The sequence below is a fragment of the Natator depressus genome, chromosome 10 (assembly GCF_965152275.1).
Source record: "Natator depressus isolate rNatDep1 chromosome 10, rNatDep2.hap1, whole genome shotgun sequence".
Classification (NCBI taxonomy): domain Eukaryota; kingdom Metazoa; phylum Chordata; order Testudines; family Cheloniidae; genus Natator; species Natator depressus.
The window spans coordinates 7,654,697-7,673,407 of record NC_134243.1 but is presented as its reverse complement, the minus strand read 5'-3'; the positions used below and the strand labels follow the sequence as shown (position 1 = coordinate 7,673,407).

At 50.7% G+C, this 18,711-nt stretch overlaps 1 protein-coding gene across 2 annotated transcripts in view; it reads left to right on the top strand.

Moving 5' to 3' along the window:
- The first annotated feature begins 464 nt into the window (after positions 1-464).
- Positions 465-18,711, top strand: part of RAI1 (retinoic acid induced 1) — a 133,459-nt gene continuing 115,212 nt past the window's right edge. For both annotated transcript variants that reach the window (XM_074965100.1, XM_074965093.1), the window contains exon 1: positions 465-655. The gene's annotated coding sequence lies outside the window, so the exon portion shown is untranslated. The remainder of the gene's footprint in view (positions 656-18,711) is intronic.

The window sequence follows — 18,711 nt, the reverse complement described above, 5'->3', positions numbered from 1 at the left end:
GAGAGGCAGCTTCCCAAAAAGCTGCAATAAGCCGCCTCAGTGTCCTGTCTCCAGCTAAAAGTCCAGCTTTCCTAAGCCAACCCCCGCCTTGAGTTGGTCGCTCGTGGCTCCAAGCGTCCTGCGGGAGGCTGCGGGCGCGGTACCCCCGGCGGGCTGGCACGGCCGCGGCTGGGAGGTCCGGCCCCACGGCGAGGCAGCTTTGCAGACCCACCAGGACGCACCCGCGGGCAGGGCCACGTGGGCAAGCCGGCCGGCCGGCAGATGGGGCTGTCGGCCCGGGCAGAACACCTGGATTTCCCCGGAGGGAAACATGAGCGTGCACTTCCGACAGCATCCAGCCATGCCTCTAACTTTCTTCTCCCCCCCTCCTCGCCCGCTCGCCCTTCCTGTGCGAAGTGGGATCGGGCTGCCATCGACACCCGCGCCGGAGCGCGCTCGGCTGCAGGCGGAGCGGCGGCGGAGCGGGGCCAAGCCCGGGGGGCGCAGTCCCTGACTTGCCCGCGGGACTCGCCGGGGGAGCGGAGCGGGGCTAGGCGGGGAGGAAATCCGGCCGCGGGGGGCGCTCCCATGGATGGGCACCGGAGGAGCCTCCGCGCCCCGCGTCCCTGGCCCGACTGCCCCGCTAGGCGCCTGCGGTGAGCGGCGGCGGAGCGAGGTAAGAGCGGCGGAGCCTCGCCCGGCTCAGGGGGAGTGGAGCGGAGCGCACGGGGCTGCGGCTGCGGCAGCGGCTCCCCGGGGAGGCGAGGCCCGAGCGTGCCCTGGGGCTCCGGGCCGGGCTGGCGGAGAAGGCGCCGGGGAGCAGCCAGCGGGGGTGTGGGGGTGTGTGGGGGGGTCGGGGACAGCTACTCTGGCTCCGGCTGCCTCCGCTGCTGCCCGGCTCCGGAGACCGATCCGGGGCCCCGCGGGGAGGCGAGAGCCCCTGGCTGCAAGTGACTCCACGTCGCAGCGGGCCGGCCGGCTGCAGCCCAGCCGCTGGGCGCGCGGGGTCTGTGCTCTGGGCCCCCCGTGATTCCCAGGCTGTGGGGGGGCGGCCCGGCCCCGGCCCGGCCCGGGCCCTGCTGCCAACTTTCCAGGGAGCCCCCGAGCTGCGCTTCTCTCCCTTCCACCCACCCTCACGAGCCTAACCCGGCGTCTGCCCGTGCCTGGCTCCCGGGGAGAGGAACAAGACAAGCCCTGCAGCGGGTCTTTTCCTCCTGCTGCAGTTCCCAGGCCGGGGCCAGCGCAGGGAGACTCTGAACCAAACCCCCGAGGACCGAGACAGAAGTTTGCATTTTGACAGTAAAGTTTGAGGACCTCCGGCCTGGGAGCCCGGGCATCCCCCGTCTACCTCTTCTGCTGGAGCAGATTTTTCAGCCGCAGACCTGCTTTTTGTGCAGCGCTGGCTATTGCAGAGAAATCCGCAGACAGAAAAGGTAGTGGGAGCCCCGAGGCCGCTCCATAGCGAGTAGACAGCCCCCCTGCACCAGGCGGCCCGAGTGTCAGCCTGAAGGAGACACTGTATATTATTTCCCTTCCGCGAGGAATAGACTTTTCAAGGGCTTTCCATCTGTTTGCAATACATCTTGGCTGACGTCGCGGACCTGTCGGAGCCTTTAATTGACGTCAGAGGAGGGGAACTGCTGGGGTGTGTGTTTGCTCCTTGCTGCCTGGACAGGAACGGCCAAGCCGCCCCCGAGACACGATCAATCCCTTCTTTGCAAAAGCCTGCGGCGGCCAGTGGGCCCTACCTCTGCCCCCTTTGTGGCGGCTCCCAAGCAACCTGCCCCTCCAGCTGGCCTCTTCTGACTGCTCAGAATGGAGCCCTGTACTCAGCCTGAAACAGAGATGGGGTTTCCAGCTAGGGGAGTGCCCCAGAGGCCTGGCGGAGGCTGGGTTCATATGGCCATGGTGTGTAATCGCATTGGGGCCCCCAAAGGTGCAGGGCCTCTCACAGGGCAGATCCAATTGCTCCTGCCTACAGCCAGCTGTAAAGACCCTTCAGCGCCCAGCAGCTGCCTCCCGCTGCAGGTCTGTGTCTTTGGCGCTACGGGTAAAAGTGCCTCCCTGACAGCACATTGTGAGGAACAGGATCCTACCCACCCCAGGGATACAGCTCTGCCTCCCCCCCCCCCCCGATAACATCTGAACAGAACCAATGTAGTGCTAGAACTCGAGACATCGTCCTTGCTGTTGTGATGGAGGGGATGGTCTGTGAGTCGTGTTCGGCTCTGTGGGTCTTGGGTCACGTAATGATCAGTGCCAAGGGCACCGTAACAGGAAGGATTTTCATTCTCATTTATTGTTCCTAAAAACACTTTAAAATGGGGAAAATGACATTTTTATCCCCATTTGCAAAGACTGGAAAGCAGAGGGACAGGAGCAGTTATGCCCAGGGTCTCACCATGGGTCAGTTGCAGAGATAGGTCTAAAACCCAGAAGTTTTGATTTCCCAGTCCTAACCGCTGCACTTCCCTAGTTTATACCAATCAAAGTTCCCCTGAGCCATTGGCTCATTGAGCTGATGTGGCTGAAGCATGTCTGTTTCACAGCCAAGGGACAGGAGGAAGCAATGTGGACTGCATCACGTCCCACTGCCTTTGGCTGCCCTAAACTGATGGTTTGGGTACCCGTTTTGCAGCTGGGTGAACTGGAGGTGACCTTTCAGTGTGAGATCGAGCGAGACTCAAATGTAAACCTTCAGGACTGTAGTTATGCCTTAACCGTTCAGCCATTGCACCAATGGCTGATGAAAATGCAGCTTGAGCTATGTTGGGGGATGGGTTAGAAAAGGATATTAAGCAGCCGGTAAAAATGGAGAAAAGAACCTGTTTTATGGTAGGTCTCTCTCCGACCCCACTGAATCTCCCACTGACATAAGGATGACCCAGGTCTCCAACTACGTTAAGACAGGGCTTTAAAAATGGCCGTGTGATATAATGACAATGACTTAATGTTTCTCTACTGCCTTTTGTCCAGGAGGCCTGCAAAGTGCTTTGCAGGCTGCACTGGGGTCACTTCAACAACCACTGAAATGCAGCTTCCTCTGGGGCGCGACATGAGTTGTTTCGAACAGGAAATGAGGAAGAATACTACACCCGCTTGAAGCTACATGGGGAAATTTAGAGAAGTAGAATAGATCTAAATTGGGAATTTAATTACAAGACAACTACAGATACCATCCTTGTCTCATGAAGAGACCACCCATGCTGGGGACCTGTGTCCAATGTCTCCCCCATAAGATGTATCTCCCGGTATAGTTGGAAATCCACACAGTGTTCCTGTTCAGAATCCACAGCTATCAGGAAATAGTTTCTGAGTTCATCTAGGCAGGTCAACTGCTCCTAAACGTGTATTTTAAGGGGCCCTGCTGTCACACACACACCACGCACTCAGGTAAATGGTTTGCCTCTCCCAAAAGTCCCCACCACCCATTATCTCTGAGCCACTCTACTGCTACTCTGTAGATTGAGTAACTGGGTCCATTTTGATTTCCTCCACAAACTGGTGCCAGAACCCAAGTGAGGGGAACCACAGGTTGGAAGAAGGCAGCCTAGAGGCTTATCCTTGTAGATGGGACCTCACGTGTTATTTCTTTGAGAGCCCTGAAAAACCAATCTTTTCTCCTGCATTAAACCTCCTTCTGAGCTGCAAACATTAGGTTCTTATCTGGGGATATTCAGATCTGGGTTTTGGTTCCAGTCCATATAGCGCTCACCAATGAAGTTTGGATCCACAGCCAAACTTCTCCAAAATACAGGCCTGTTTAGATCTAGGCTTTACATTCAGGACCATCCCTAGTTTAATTACATCTTTGTAACCACCTAGTGCTAAGCTGTTAAAGACAAGGGAAGGTGAGCTGTGAATCCTGCTCACGCACTGGTCAGTGAAAACACCGGAACTTTTGGGATACTAGAGGGTTTGTTTAACTGGTAGAACAGGCTGCAGCTTCAGATGCATGAACTCCTGAAAGCACTGTGAAACTGAGCCCTAGGCGACGTGCCAGTAACCGACCTCCGGACCCCGAGAGTTTCAGTTAACCAGGGTTTTATTCTCACAGGTTTCCTCGCTCTTATCGTTTTCCCCCATTCCAGCACAGGCCACCTTTAAAACTTTTGTCAGTTGCAGCCACACCTGCAGGAGCAGACCCATCTGTGGGTTTCCTCTCGCTGCGGGTGCGGCATGCCTGCACCACAGGCTTTGCATTCACAGAACGAAGTGGAAAAGTGACCCGACAGAACAGCTGACAGGCTGGGTTGGAAAAGGAGGTGCGGGGGCCAAAAAGACCAAAAAAATTATTCCTCTCAAACTTTCACATTTATAATCTACTGTAAATAGTCAGATCCTCAGCAGCTGGGCTTGATTTGCCACTCACTTTAGCCTGGACTATGCAGAGAGAAGCCCCATTTCAAACCAGTGCAGGCTATCTGTGCTAACAGTTTGCATTGATGCAGCTATGCTGATATAGCTACATTTGTGCAAAACACCACCCTGTAGTCATGGCCTTGCCTGGTTTTGTACAGATGTTGCCCCATTAACTCCACTCGCATTTACTCCTGATTTACGCCAGCGTAAGTGACAGGAGAATCGGGCCCAGTGTTTTCAGGTAGGTCCTGCCGCATGGTTACGCCCATAGATGCAGGTTGCTATATCAAACATACAATTACAGCTGGGAAACACAGACTTTGTGACTTTGTTTCAGCTGAAGTCTTCTCCTTATTAATATCAGCTGCTGACACCCGACTCCCCACTGCCCTGCACCTTGGGCTGTCATTTACCCTGAGTGTGAAAATGGTGCCGTCCTACACCCACTTTCCATTCATGTACGTGACAACACCAGGAACCACCCATGTGCTGGCAGCAGCAGAGGAGAGACAGTTTGCACCTCCCTTATTCATTGTGACCCCTAATGCAGGCTAGGGCAACTCTGAGGGACACCCTTAAATTACAGTCCTGCTGCAGTGGCCCCAATAGGGTTTTGCAGGGGGATAGAATAGCTGGGGGGAGCTCCTGTCCCCTCTCCTTCAGCCCACACACGCCCTGTCCCCAGCCCACGCTGCAACACTCCTTGTTCCTGGAGCCAGCTCTGTTCCTGGCATAAGGGACACATGCACCAGGGATCTTCCCCCGGGGAAACCATGACACCTGCCCTGTGACCCCTTTTTGTCAGCACTGCCCAGCAATGATCAATAGGGCCCGACGCGTAAGGTAGAAGGCAATCAGGCCTAGCACATCCAGGTGGAACTTTTTACAGCAAGGACAGCCAAAGTGTGGACAAGGAGCTGAATGCAGCCCAAGTGGCCATCACCTGTAATGTGGGAGTGCGGCCCATGAATACTATAGGCCCTCGGCCATCTTGATCTTAGCGGTTTTGAAGCAAGATGGAGCATGGCCTGCTAGGACTTGTCTCCCAGGCCACGCCACCCTAATAAATAGGATGGCCAGCTCCAGGCTGCTCCATTCTAGGTCAGTTAGACGTTGACAGGGCAGCTCTTGATGTCACCAAGTTTGGGTGCCCTAGTTTGAGTGCCTGGGTACGACGGGTTTTGCTCACAGATTGGCTTTCTGAGTCATTTTTTGTCTTTAAATGACAACTCTTTGCCTTTAAATTTGCATGTATAGGTGGGGAACACGACAGCCCAATGCAAGAGGGTGAGACTTCTTATAAAAAGAACGAGTCGGGTTTTATTATCCCTTTGAGACGAGCAGAGAAAATCTATACTGAAGGCATGAAATAGCAATAAAAATGGACTTTTTGCCAAAGCAAAATTAATTGAGTGAATCTCACTCCTCAAGCCTCAGCTCTGAGAGGCTTATGAGCTGGATATGAACCGCGCTGGCCCTTTCCAGGCTGTGATCCCCAGAGGATGAGAGGCAAAGCCCTCCCTCTGCTCCTGAGCACTGGATAATTAAACAAGATGTGACCAGTATACAGGAGCAAAGGGACTCTCGCTCTGGGCCTTCACATCAGTGACTGATCCCCACAAGTTTCAGTGCGACCCAATATCTTAGATGGAAGTCCTCTAGGGCAGGTACTCTATTTATCTGTATCTGTTCAGAGTCCAGCACCACAAGCCCTGGTCCTGTTTGGGTCTTTTGGGTGCTCCCATAACATAAATAATTTACTTATCCTAATAATACAGAGTTTGGTGGGTCTCAGCCCCAGCCTCTCATCTCTCCACAGTCCCAGAAACTCGGAGTAATGGGCCTAAATATCACCAGTATTAATTTTTGGGGAAGCAGCCAAGATGAGTTATTGCAGAAGATGCTCCCTCCAGCTGAACTTGGACGTCAACAAACTGTTTTGGTGGCCTGTCCTAGGCTGGCCTTTTGCTAGTCCTGATCTTCTTGGGATGAAGTCTTGTTCCTACGAACTAGTTTCTTTCCACGTCTCCATTTACTGTCCAAGCCCATTGAGGGCAATGACCCTCCTAGGAGCTTCCTGCACAAAATCTTCATCACAGGGGGACAACCTCACCATGGCCTCACCCTTTGATGTACGTCTGCAGTGGGTCCAGCTACGCTCTGCTGGTATTTTTCAGTGGGAGGACGGAGGGAGGAGCCGTGGCGAGAGACCAGCGAGGTGACAGAAGGACTCTTCTCGGCAGCTGGTGCAAAGAGGACGAAATTGCATAAACCTCCGGAGTGCACCAGAGACGCGGAGATTAAATAGCAGGAGAGCTGGGAGGCAGAAGCAGCTTCCAGGCGGGAGAAAGGGAAAAAAAGGGACAATTTGAACATGAATCTCCTCCCCCTCGGTGTCTACCCTCCAATTCTGAGGTCCCAGATTCAGAACCATCAAAATATAGCCCTTTTCAATCCCTTATCTCGTGGCAGCAGAAACAATTGGCCTGTGAAGAAGGGGGAAACAATCTGTTTGACTGACAAACAAAAACACATTTCTGCACAAAAGGAGGAGGAGGCGGCAGCTGTCTGGCTGCTGCTTCTGCTTTTTCATTCCCCTCCCTCCCCTGTCCCCGTGCTGGCTGGCGGTGTCGAAGCCGAGCGGTTGCTTCTGCCAGCGAGACACCCGATGTTCTAACTGGCTGAGTTCAATGTCAGGGGCTCGGCAGCAAATGTCATTGTCAGCCCTGCTGTTTCCAGCCACGGCGGCGCTGACGCAAGCCGCTCGTGTCACAACGGAGAAGGGTTCTGGGGGATGCGGGGGGAAATTTGGCAGCCTTGGTGACCGTCTGCCCTCCCCAGCTGACTGGCTCTGGTGCAAGGCTGGGGCAGAGGAGGGGCACTACGCAGTGGCGGAGAGGAAGCGGGCCCATGTGGTAGCAGAGTGAGGACTCAGTCTAGAGAGAGACTGACCAAAGATGGGGCTTTGTGAGGAGCTGAGCTGGATTTCCAGAGGGGAAATTCAGCCAGATTGCCAGTCATCTGCTGAGATCTCAAAGCATGGGCAGCCTTGTCTGATGGTTACAGCATCAGGACACCAGGGTTCTGCTCCCTGGTTTTCCTGCTGACTCACGCTGTGACTTTGGACCTCTCAGTTAACAGTGCTATGCCTCAGCTTCCCCTTCAGCAAACCAAGGATGATGATAGCTACCCACCAGTGTAAGGCTTTGAGAGCCTTGGATTAAAGGCACTATTTGAAGCATAACATTGTTTTATTATGCAAACACCATAGCCACCAAGGTGTTGCTGAGAATCCATTTGGGCATTCCTATCGCGGGAGACATCAGGAGAGCCCATTGAGTTTGAGATGCTCTCTGTCTCCCCACCATGATTTCCCATCTTTGGAAGCGTTTCCATTGATTTTTTCCTTTTAAAAGGAAAGGAAAAGAAGCTGGATTTTTTTTTTCCCTTCCCCATGCTGCATCTTCTGTGAGCTTTGATTGGGTGCAGTATCACTTTCCTGTCTAATATGGCGCTTCTGGGGACACTGTTTGGCTCTGTCAAAAGAGGTGAAAAGGGAATCTGAAAATACAAGTGTCATCCCCAGTGCCTACTTGTGCATGGAGAAGTGTAAGAACAGAGTCTGAGATGGCCTACTGTGACTAGATAATGTATCCAAATGTGAAAAGGCAATAAACAAAGTGTAAAGAATGCAAAAAGAGCCATTGAAGCCACAGTGAGATTCCTAATTGCCCTTAGTCCAAGGTTGGTGTCAGTGGGAACTAAATAAGAAAGATTACCTCTTATTAGTGGGCTACTCAACTTTTTAAAAATTTGGTCTGTTGCGGTACACATCAAGTAGCAAAGCAACACCACATTATAAAAATGTCGTTTGCTCACCATGGGATTCAGGATGAGTGGCCCGCAATTCATGAATGGCGAATTTCAACAGTTCTTTTTGATGCATCAGCCCAAGCATGTTATGCCAAGCCCTTTCTGTACACACTCATCTGTGTACACTTGTACAAAGTTGGTACAAATAGAAGATATTTGGACCAGTTCCAATGAAAGCGCATCTCCCAATGCTTTATTGGGATCTCCAGTTCAGAGACTTATGAGTTGAAGGACAAAAACCATTAATGCCTGCATCTGCTGTAGCAAGCTTCTAGAGCCAATGAGCATGTACCCTGAAGTAGCTACAAAAGAGTGGTACACCAGGAAATTAGAGAAGGAGAATTACTAGGACAAAATGCTGAGGAGTTACCCCTTTTGCAAGTGGAAGAGAATGGCTAGCGAGCGGCCAAGCTAACAACTATACTGTCCACATCCGTGTCATACATCATAACCCACCCCGAGAGTCAGTGCTGCTGGAGGAACCAAAGAGAGTTGAAGCAAACCAAAAAAAGCTGGCTCTCTTTAGGACGTTCAGAATGGTACTGCGGGTGCCCATGTACTCACCAGAGTAACACTTGCCCTTCTAGTTTGCTGACAATGACAAAAACAGTAAAGGTAGGCCCCAGGTGGCAGACCTGCCTCTGCAGCCAGACAGGTCACAGCCAAAGGAATTGTTTGGCTGTCAAGAAGTGTCTGTGTGATCAGAAAACCCCTGAGATTCAGAGATGGTGCAGTAGTTCTTGACGGAAGTCTAATAGCCTGGCCTCCACCCTGGCTGTCTCTATTTGTGTGCCTTGGTGACTGCCAGCGTTAGTTAAAGGTGGGTGGTTTTGGTTGACTTTATTTCGTTGCACTCGATTTTTCACAAGAAAGGGAAGGTGCAGTGGTAGCTAACCCCTGTCATGTGACTGGGTGCGAGACATTCGTGTCACTTGGGCCAGGAAATAAAACCAGTCTCCTATCAGCCCAGCCTTTGATTACAGCAGTAACCTGTCCGTATCTTCAGACGGTGTTACCCGTGATCCTCCTTGTACCAATGCATTTTGCCCGCGGAGGGAAAGTGAACCGCTAGCAAAGAGCTTTGCAAAAATAGAGAGCCAACTGCAGAATTCCCATCTTTGACACAGCAATGGGGTTCCTATAGAGAGAGTGGGGTTCCCAGCATTCAGTGCTCCATCTTGAGCCAGGGGACCTTCACTTGGATCCAGTTGGAGCATTGCATGCAGGAACATGTAGTCTGCAAGGGCAAGACGTCCATGTTAAATGTAAGCAAGGCCTGGGCCTTGTCGGGCTGCACTTTGGTCACTTCTTGCCATCTTGGCTGCTCTTGGTTCACTTTGCCGGCCAGGGAAACAGGCCACCAGCTCTATTATCGATGGCAGTTAACCAAGCCACATGCAAAATGGGCACCACAGGACCTGTCAGCCTTTGTGAGGCTCAGTGGTGTTCATTGCCACCCGCTGGGGAGGTCCACGGAGACCTTTAAAAGACCTTTCATCCTTTTCAGGATGGACAAGCCTTGTCAGCTTCGGCCGCTGTTCTCCAATTCACTGCTCCGAGTGAGGCTGTACCAGCCCTTTGGTCTAAAGCTGGGACCCCTCATTGGTCCTTTTTTCCAGTAAAGCCATGCAGAAGAAGGGGCAAACAAGAAAGGAAGACCTAAAGGAATGAAAGGCCCATTACAGTGGTTCTAGCGGTGATAAAAGAAACCAAGAGAAGGAGAGATGAGCGGCAGCAGTGCAAATTAACGGATCCACTTGGCTGGTGACTGACAGATGTTGTTTCTCCAATCGGCCTAGCGATGCACTGGTGCCAATCAGCTGTTGCAGCCGACTAGCTTTGGCATGGCTGTTGTGACAGTGTACCCCCCTCCCGAGTGCAGCCCCGACTCTCCTGCCCTGGGCCCCTTTGTGCCCCATGCTTCTCCTCTCAGCTGGCCCCCAAATGCAAGCTCCAGTCCCACCTTCCTTCCTCAGCTGCCTCCCTGAAACGCCTTCCTTCTCCTCACAGTTCCATCTGCCTTTACATGACCCCTCTCCCAGCCTGCTCCCTATTTCAGACTTACCTCCCCATCAGTGCAAGACCAGCCCCCTTGGGGAGTCACCAGCCGAGCAGGGTGAAGGCAGTACAAAAACCACAGTATAATAAAATCAGACTAAGCCCCTAGAGTTTGACTGCTAGCGAAAAGGACAGGTCAGGCTCTAGGCCTAGGTCTAGGCTTTGAGGCTCTAGGCCTAGGTGACTTGTCCAAGGTCACATAGGGAGTCTGTAGCAGAGCAGGAGGTTGAACCCAGGTTTTCCAAGTCCCAGGCTGAAGCCTGACCCACTTGGCCATCTGTCACAGGTCAGGGCAATTGCACCTGTACTCCCCATCCATAGTCCGGCAATGACACCCACTTTAGGCTCCCGGCTCCTAAGCTGTCACCTCTCTTGTGTGGAGACTTGCGTCTCTCTTCCCTCCTGATGGGTTTTTCCAGGCTGCACAGCTCCCTGCCTACACTGAGGTCCCCAGCGAGCCGGACAGTCTACACAGGCCTGCTTCGCTTTCTCCCCAGAGGCTATAAACAGCGTAATTGCCCACAGTTAAAAGTTACCACTTAGTTCTCTCTAAGCAAGCACATGTATTCTTCAGGTGAAAGCATTACAGAGAAAACCTATTAAAACCAATACAAGAACCTGCACGCATGCTAATAAGCTTACCAGAGATCATCCCAACTCTGACGTGGGCTCTGGCAGGTGATCAGTCCTTCAAACTCCACCCAGAGGTTTTTCCGTGGTTACAAGTTCAACACCTTTTGCTCAGAACATACCCCCCTATGAATCTGAGAGTCACTGCTTTATACAGCTTGGACCTTTGATCTTGGGACCCTGGGAACAGACAATGGGTTACTCCTCAGGGCATAGCTTCAAAAGGTTGGGTCTGAGCACAGTTGCCAACTTTCACACGGCAAATAAGCACCCCAACTTTCACAATAAGCCAAAAATCAAGCTAATCTCATTTCAAAACAAGCCAGTCCCTAAGAATCCCAACACTCTATGTGACTCGATCCCCACAGCGTGCAGTCTGGGACTGTGGTGGGCCCGCTGTACACCTCTGACTCCCTTCCCCCCTCCTTGCCCTCCCTTGCCCTTGCTTGCCAGGAGCCGATCAAAAAAAAGAAGCAACAAGCTACAAGCCAAAAACTAGCTAACAAGCAACTCACAAGCCAATTAAGCCAAAACCAAGCCCAATTTCTGCATTTTTTTTTTAAATGAGTTTGGCATGTCTGGTCTGGAGGTGAGAATCTGTATTCCCCCCATCCCATGTATTTCCTAGGAACCCCACTCAGCGAACATTTTGTTCTTGTCTGGCACCATTGTTTAAAAGACTCGGAACACTTCCCAGGGTTTACGTTAGTCATGTCTCCCCCCCCCAGAGACTTTCTAGATAATTTCACAATAGTACATAAATATTTGCATTTTTAATGCAGTACACTCCTAAAATGCTTAAACATAATTTGATAAGGTTTAACTTAATTCAATAAGGTTTGTCCAGGATACTGCAGGAAATTGCTAAATCTGTCACACCGGCCTTCTGCTTTTTACCTTTCTCTCCTCTTACTCGTCCAACTCTGTGTTCTGTGTGAGGGTGAGGGGGTGAGAGAACCTGGATTTGTGCAGGAAATGGCCCACCTTGATTATCATACACATTGTGAAGAGAGTGGTCACTTTGGATGGGCTATTACCAGCAGGAGAGTGAGTTTGTGTGTGAGGGGGCGGAGGGTGAGAAAACCTGGATTTGTGCTGGAAATGGCCCCACTTGATGATCACTTTAGATAAGCTATTACCAGCAGGAGAGTGGGGTGGGAGGAGGTATTGTTTCATGGTCTCTGTGTATATAATGTCTTCTGCAGTTTCCACAGTATGCATCCGATGAAGTGAGCTGTAGCTCACGAAAGCTCATGCTCAAATAAATTGGATAGTCTCTAAGGTGCCACAAGTCCTCCTTTTCTTTTTGCGAATACAGACTAACACGGCTGTTACTCTGAAATCTGCATTCTGAGGCTGCCCTGAGTTCCAACTGTCCAGCCTCCAGGACATGCAGAAAGGTGTAGCCCGCTCTCTCAAGCAAAACCAGGACACTATCAGATCACCCCAATCTCAAATGCCAGCATTGGCTCCCCTGTTCATTTCAAGACCCAGTCCCAAAATGCCTGCCTTGTTTTTAAAGCCTCTCAGCCCAGCCTGTCTCAGGGACCTCAGCTTCACTCTGCTTCTCTACATTTGGTCCCTACACGCAACCAAATTACTTTTGGTGCAAGAGCATCTGTCACCTGGAGCAGCCTTCCTATAGCTCGTTGCTTCATTAACTTGCCACTGGTTGCAAATAATCTCCCCCTTGCCTGGAATACGTAATTTATCTTTCTGTTACTGTTAATTCTGGAAAGCGTTTTGGATTAGAGTTTGCATGAAAAATACTATACATCTTGAAGCTGTTCTGTAGTGTACTCGTCTGTGTTTTGTACAGTACCAAGAATGTTGTGGGATCGATCGAGCTATCTTAGCATCTGGGCACTGGTATCATATAATAATTAATGATGTGTGAATAATTCGTAACAATTATTCAATGAATTTCACTTCTTTTCTGTTCACAAGTCGTTTGTGTTTTCCTTCAGCTGCATTAATGATTCAAAATGACTTTCCGTTCCCCCAGTTGTATTCGTTATTCAAAATTATTCTCCAGATAATTTCTGCAAATAATTCTTGATGCTCACTCTTTTGGGAGGTGTTCATTATGAATATGTAATTTCAGAAATTAGAGGTGCTTTTATTGGCCTCTTAGGTCACATGATATGTTTCTGCTTCCTGATTGGATGAGTGTAACTCTTAGAGTCAGGATTTTGGTGCGAGCGCTTGCAAATAAGAATTTTAAATCCACTTTCTCCAAATATCCTGCAATCGCTGCTCAAAAATGAACTGTTCTGGCAAATATTCCTTCTGATAAACGCCTTGGCCACAATATTCGGAGAATGTAAACACAAGAGTGGCACAAGTGCAACTGAATTTCATTTATGTAAAAATTTGCGTGAAGGTTTATGGAGACTTTTTTGCAAAATTCCCTAGCTCCAGTAATAATAATAATCAAAATAATCTTAATATGGAAAAATAATGTTGTAAAAAGACATTGATAATAACCATATTTTGCTTATAAATCCTTCCATCTCATGATCTTATTGTGCTTTACAAACACTGGTTAGTTGAGCCAAAGCCCTCTGTGAGTTTGGTCTGTGTTGTTATCCCATTTTATACTGTAGATTCTGATCCTTTACTTTCATCCTATTCTGCAATGAACGCCAAGCAGAGAGAGATCAAGGACTAAATATTTCCCTGATTTACACCTCATGCAAATGAGACTCCAGCCGTCTCACACAGAGTTGGAGTCAGGGCAGTTTATGACCCAAGTGACTTGCCTGTGGTCACGCAGAAGATCTGTGATACAGCTGGAAATGGAGCCAAGGTCTCTTGATTCTTGCTCTGCTGCTTTGACCACAAGCGCAGCCTTTCTCCCATTTAGAGATCAAAACTAAATGGTGCACAGAGTTCAGACATTTTCTCTAACTGGCAGGCTGGCTCCTGCCACCTCTTGTAGAATCTCTTCAGTTCTAGGGTTTTTTTTTTCTTTTTTGGTATCAGTGTGAGTCAGAAAGGCCCCACCCTTCCCCCCATTTAATAACCACACACTGGCATGGCATATTTATGCCTCCAAAGTGGAGCATTGTGTTAGCATTCTTGTTGGTACAGCACACACACTCCATGGCCTCGTGCTTCCAACAGCTGCTGCTGCTGATTTCCCTTAAAAATAAAACCCCTGAAAAGGCACGGTGGGGATATCTTAAATGCAGAGCTGTGGCATGCAGTTAATCATATCCTCTTAACAGGTTTATTCGCTCATTAAATATTTAAGACTCGTTTCACTTTATCAATAGCGTGGAGGCATGTGGGCCCTGTGCGAAGATTTATGCACACAATAGGACTGGCTCATTTGGGGTTGTTGGAAGGCAGCTGAGGGCCAGCTAGAATTTCACCAGTGGGGAGGTTTTTGCTTTTTGTACCTAGGTTTATAGATTCTGATTGCAATTTGAAGGCAACTAGGGCATTTAGCCCCGCAGCTCCTATTGGGAGTTGGGGGGCAAAGTACCCCCAGTTGGGTTTGAAAATCTCAGTCTATTTTAAAAAGCAGGAGCAGAGAAGATCAGGAAACATGACTGCGCTGTAAATAGCCCCTCTTGTACTAGGTATTAGCAGCGCTTTGTGTCGTAGAATAATAATTAAAAACAAAATCTGTGAAAGCAATAGATGTGCCGGGAGAGAGTTTTGGGAAGCAGCGTTTTGAGCCCAGCTTCCGGCTGCTGTTTGTAGAAGGGTCTTTGCTGTTGTGGTTGCTATCTGAATGCTGACCCTTGGGTTGTGCTGGAGTTGTCTTCAGGTGCAGCATCTGTTGTTCTCTGGTTACCACTAGAGCTGGTCTCTTAACAGCATTAGGTGGGGCTGATCTGGCTCTTCCCTCTCAGTCGTGCTCCGGGCAATGCAGAGGTGGCCAGAGCACAGCGGCGGGCCGAGCGCAGACGCTGAAGTTACACAATGTGACCTGTGACCATCCTCTTATATAACGCATTGCTGGAGCCTGTACGGCCGACAGGTCTCAGCACGCGATGCTCCGGTACAATCCCAGCGGCCTCTGCTGAGATCCAGAAGGTGCGTCTCATGCTGGGGCCTGTCCTCTCTCTGAGCTGCACCTCGGTATCTCTGTTTTTATGGCTGGTCTTTGGGCTCCCAGCAAACTGCCAATGACCTTGCTTGGGTGACACTTGGATGCACCTGGGGCAATGTGGGGGAGGGGATGGGGACCCAACACAGTCCCATTCAAAAACCTAACTCAAGCAGTGAAGGCTGGTGGTATTCCACAGTGGGATGGTCAATGCCGGATACGCTGCTGATGGGCACAGGCTAAATGCTGGTCTGGATTGCAAGTTAGGTTAGACGGAGGAAGTGTGTGCACGAGAGAGACTTCCTCCAACCTCTCCTGCTTTACAACACCCTTTAAAAAAGGATCTGACAGTGTTAAAACTGTGAGGCTTTTTTATTTTTTCTTTTAGTTCTGTGATAGCTTCCCCCCTCCCACCTTATAATAGCGAATGCATCTGTCACTACTTTCCTAATGAGCATCCCAGCTGCCCCTTTGGGACTCCTACCTCTCCGTGTGGGCTTGGGCTTGTGGACTTCACAGAGGGGAGGGAGCGGCAGACGGACCCCCTCGCTCGCGCCCCTCCTCTCCAAGGGCAGGTCGTCCAGAGGGAGGGGAGAGGAGGAGGCAGCTATGTGTCAGCGCTCGGAGAGCTGGCTTGCACCCCCTGCAATCACAGCCAATAATGACAAAAAGACGCAGCTGCTGCCAGAGAGAGAGAGAGCTGAGCGCCAAGCATTACAGCAATGTCACAGCCCTGGGACGGCTGCTACTGGCGAGAAATTTCCTCACAACAGGCAGAGCTACAGGAAGGAGGCATTGATTTAATAACAAAGGCCGTCTCCACTTTTGGGGGGGTGCGGGGAGAGGAGGGGTGTGGATTTTCAGGGCTTTTTCCTCCATGTGCCATTGAAGTTGCCTTCAATAAAACCCATTGCCCCAAAGCTGGGCTAGATGACCTCCTGAGGTCCCCTCCAACCCGATATTCTATGAAAGCATCTCCTATCCCGTTCTCAGCAGTACAGCGGGCCGGGCGCTGGAGTGCTCAGATGCTAGCCAGCCTCACTCCAGACAATGGCGGGGAGGGTGATTTTCCAGGTGTAATAAGAAAAGGCAAATGGGGAGGAATGCTATGCTGGGCTCACCAAGGTTCACCCTCAGCATCAGTCCTTCTCCCAGCCCGCTGCTGGTTAAAAGCCCAGCTTGCTGGTCGATCAGTCCCCAAAAAGCTGCATTAACCCAAGTCAGGGCCTGATCTGGTCCATTGGGGTCACTGGGAGCCTTGCCATTGATTTTGGTGGGCTTTGGGTCAGGTTCTTAAGGAGGAGAGATGGTTTTGTGATTCAGGTGCAGACCTGGCTCGGCCACTTACTCCTAGTATGATCTCAGGTCACTTAAGAGCAGATCCTATAAAATGCAAAGCGCCCTCAGTTCTCATTGTCTTCCGTGGGAGTTGAGATGACCCAGAACTTTGCAGGATCCGGCCTGTGACCAGGCCATGCCTGAGCGTCTAACGTGGGGATGATGAAATACTAACCTACTGCACGAGGGTGTTGCGAGACTGATTCAGTTAATGTTTGTAAAATGCTTGGAGACCCCAAGACAGGAGGTGCAAGAGAAGGGAAAGTGCTGTTATCCATGTGCCTAGCTTGGCCGGATGACTAAGGGAAATATGATAACTGTCTATAGTCGGAGTGTATAAGGAGGGAGAGACTGGTACACGGGAACATGACGAGCAGCAATGGAATGAGGAATAGGAAAGGAAAAGTACAGGGTGATTCTTAGGAAATATTGTCCACTGGTGAGATCTGGGTAAGCTCTTCTCAGGGAGGAGGTGAATGTGTGGACATTTGGGTCATTTAAAGCTGGACTGGACGAAGAGCCAGAGAATATACTGTAGGGAACACGCCTGCCCTGTTCTCTAGATGTGATTTCACAGGTTTCATCTTCAATTTCTATGATTCAGTTCTGTGCAATTGTAATATAGGCGCGGCGGCTGGACATTTCAGACCTGGATTTCAAGCCCTACCTAAAGGTGGGGTCCTGGTTTGGCCCATGATAGAGATTCAGAACGGAGGAAAGCATGGTATTTGGATCTCTAATTTACATCCCTGCCCACGTATTGGACTCATCCCTTGATGGATCAAGGCACTGAGTGTGACATTTGAATTGTGCGTCTAGATTTTGCATGGCCCTGTGCCAGTGTTCAGTTTTGGTTTCCAGTTACGACCACTGTAGAGAGATCAGTCCCTCCCAGACTGAGTTTGGCATTCTGGTTCAAGCCCATCTATAGTTGTCCTGGGAATCTCTGTGTCTGTGGCCAGTGGGGACTGCCAAGGCTGAGTAGTTATTATTTACTGGGATTGTGCTGGTGCCCAGAGCCAGGAACAACAACTTTCTTATCTCCTGGGGGGTGCTCAGTCCCCGCGCCCCCACTCCACCTCTTCCCCCAAGCCTCCATCCTGCCCTGCCTCTTCCCACCCTGTTCCTCCCCATAGCACGTCCCACCCTTGCTCCTCCCTCCCCCAGCGCCTCCTGCACGCCGTAGAACAGCTGATCCACAGCGGGCAGGAAGCGCTGGGAGGGAGGGGGAGGAGCTCATCGGCAGGGCCACCAGTGGGCGGGAGGTGCTGGTGGGGGAGAGCTGGCTGCTGGTGGGTGCCCAGCACCCACCATTTTCCCCCCATGCCCCAGCCCTGGAGCACCCACGGAGTCAGCGCCTGTGTCCAGAGCAGCTCCGTTGGTGCCAGGTGTTGTAGAAACGCAAAAGAAGACATGGTCGCTACCTTGAGAAGATTCCAATCTACTTATGCAGATGGTGGTTGTTTATTATTGTATCATAGTAGTGCCTAGAGAACAGAGCAGAGCCCCGTTGTGCTAGACCCACATAATAAGAAGAACTTGCAGTTTTAAGTAAGCTACGTAAATCTAAGTCCCCACTCACCAACAGTACCTTACTCTCAGAGGTGTCTGTTACTCTCACACTGTGATACCGTCACTGCTGTAAATTTCTGAGCACGCTGCCTGTGTGGCAGAGACAGCAGCCATTGTGCCCTCGGAATTGCCGCAGCTTGTTACGGAGCGCGCGCGCGCACTCTGTGCTCTCTCCAGTGAAAACTTTGCTTTGGTTCTTTCTTTCCTCTCATTTTCCTTAACATCAAATAAAAGTCATTCAGACTGAAAATATAGAGCTGCTCTTTGTGTATGAAAAACATAACTCCAAAGACAACCGGACCTGCCAGGGATTGTACTCCCTGATGGCAACAGTGCTTCTTTGTTAGAGCCGTTGTCCCTGACCCGTCTCCAATGTCTGGGGCACTGTCTCTTTAAAGCTTTAGTATGTAGTGTCAAAGCCAACTGAGAGTTCAGCTTATTAATGGATTCACTCCGTTAATATTCCAACAGTTTTTTTTCCCCACCAGCATAATTTAGAAAGGGGGAAGGGAGAAGAAAACCCAGTCGCGTTTCTGGGGAGGGAGCCATGGTATGGCTCAGTGCTTTGGAGAAATGGACTCGGAATGGCTGATCGGTGCCACAAGGAAATACTGGGCCAGCTCTTTACCTTTCTGTCTCTGTGTACGTCTCTCTCTATGGCTTTCTCCTGCGGGGTTCCCTGCATCAAAGCTTCTTCCAGTTCTTATGCTAATGAGGTGCATTAATGCTTAATGACTGTGAACAGGCTTGTTTAATTGCACCTATCTGAGCAGGAGGCACGTTGGTGTATAGAGGGAACAACCATGTAAGCAGCTGCATGCCCTCCTGGACAGTCTTAA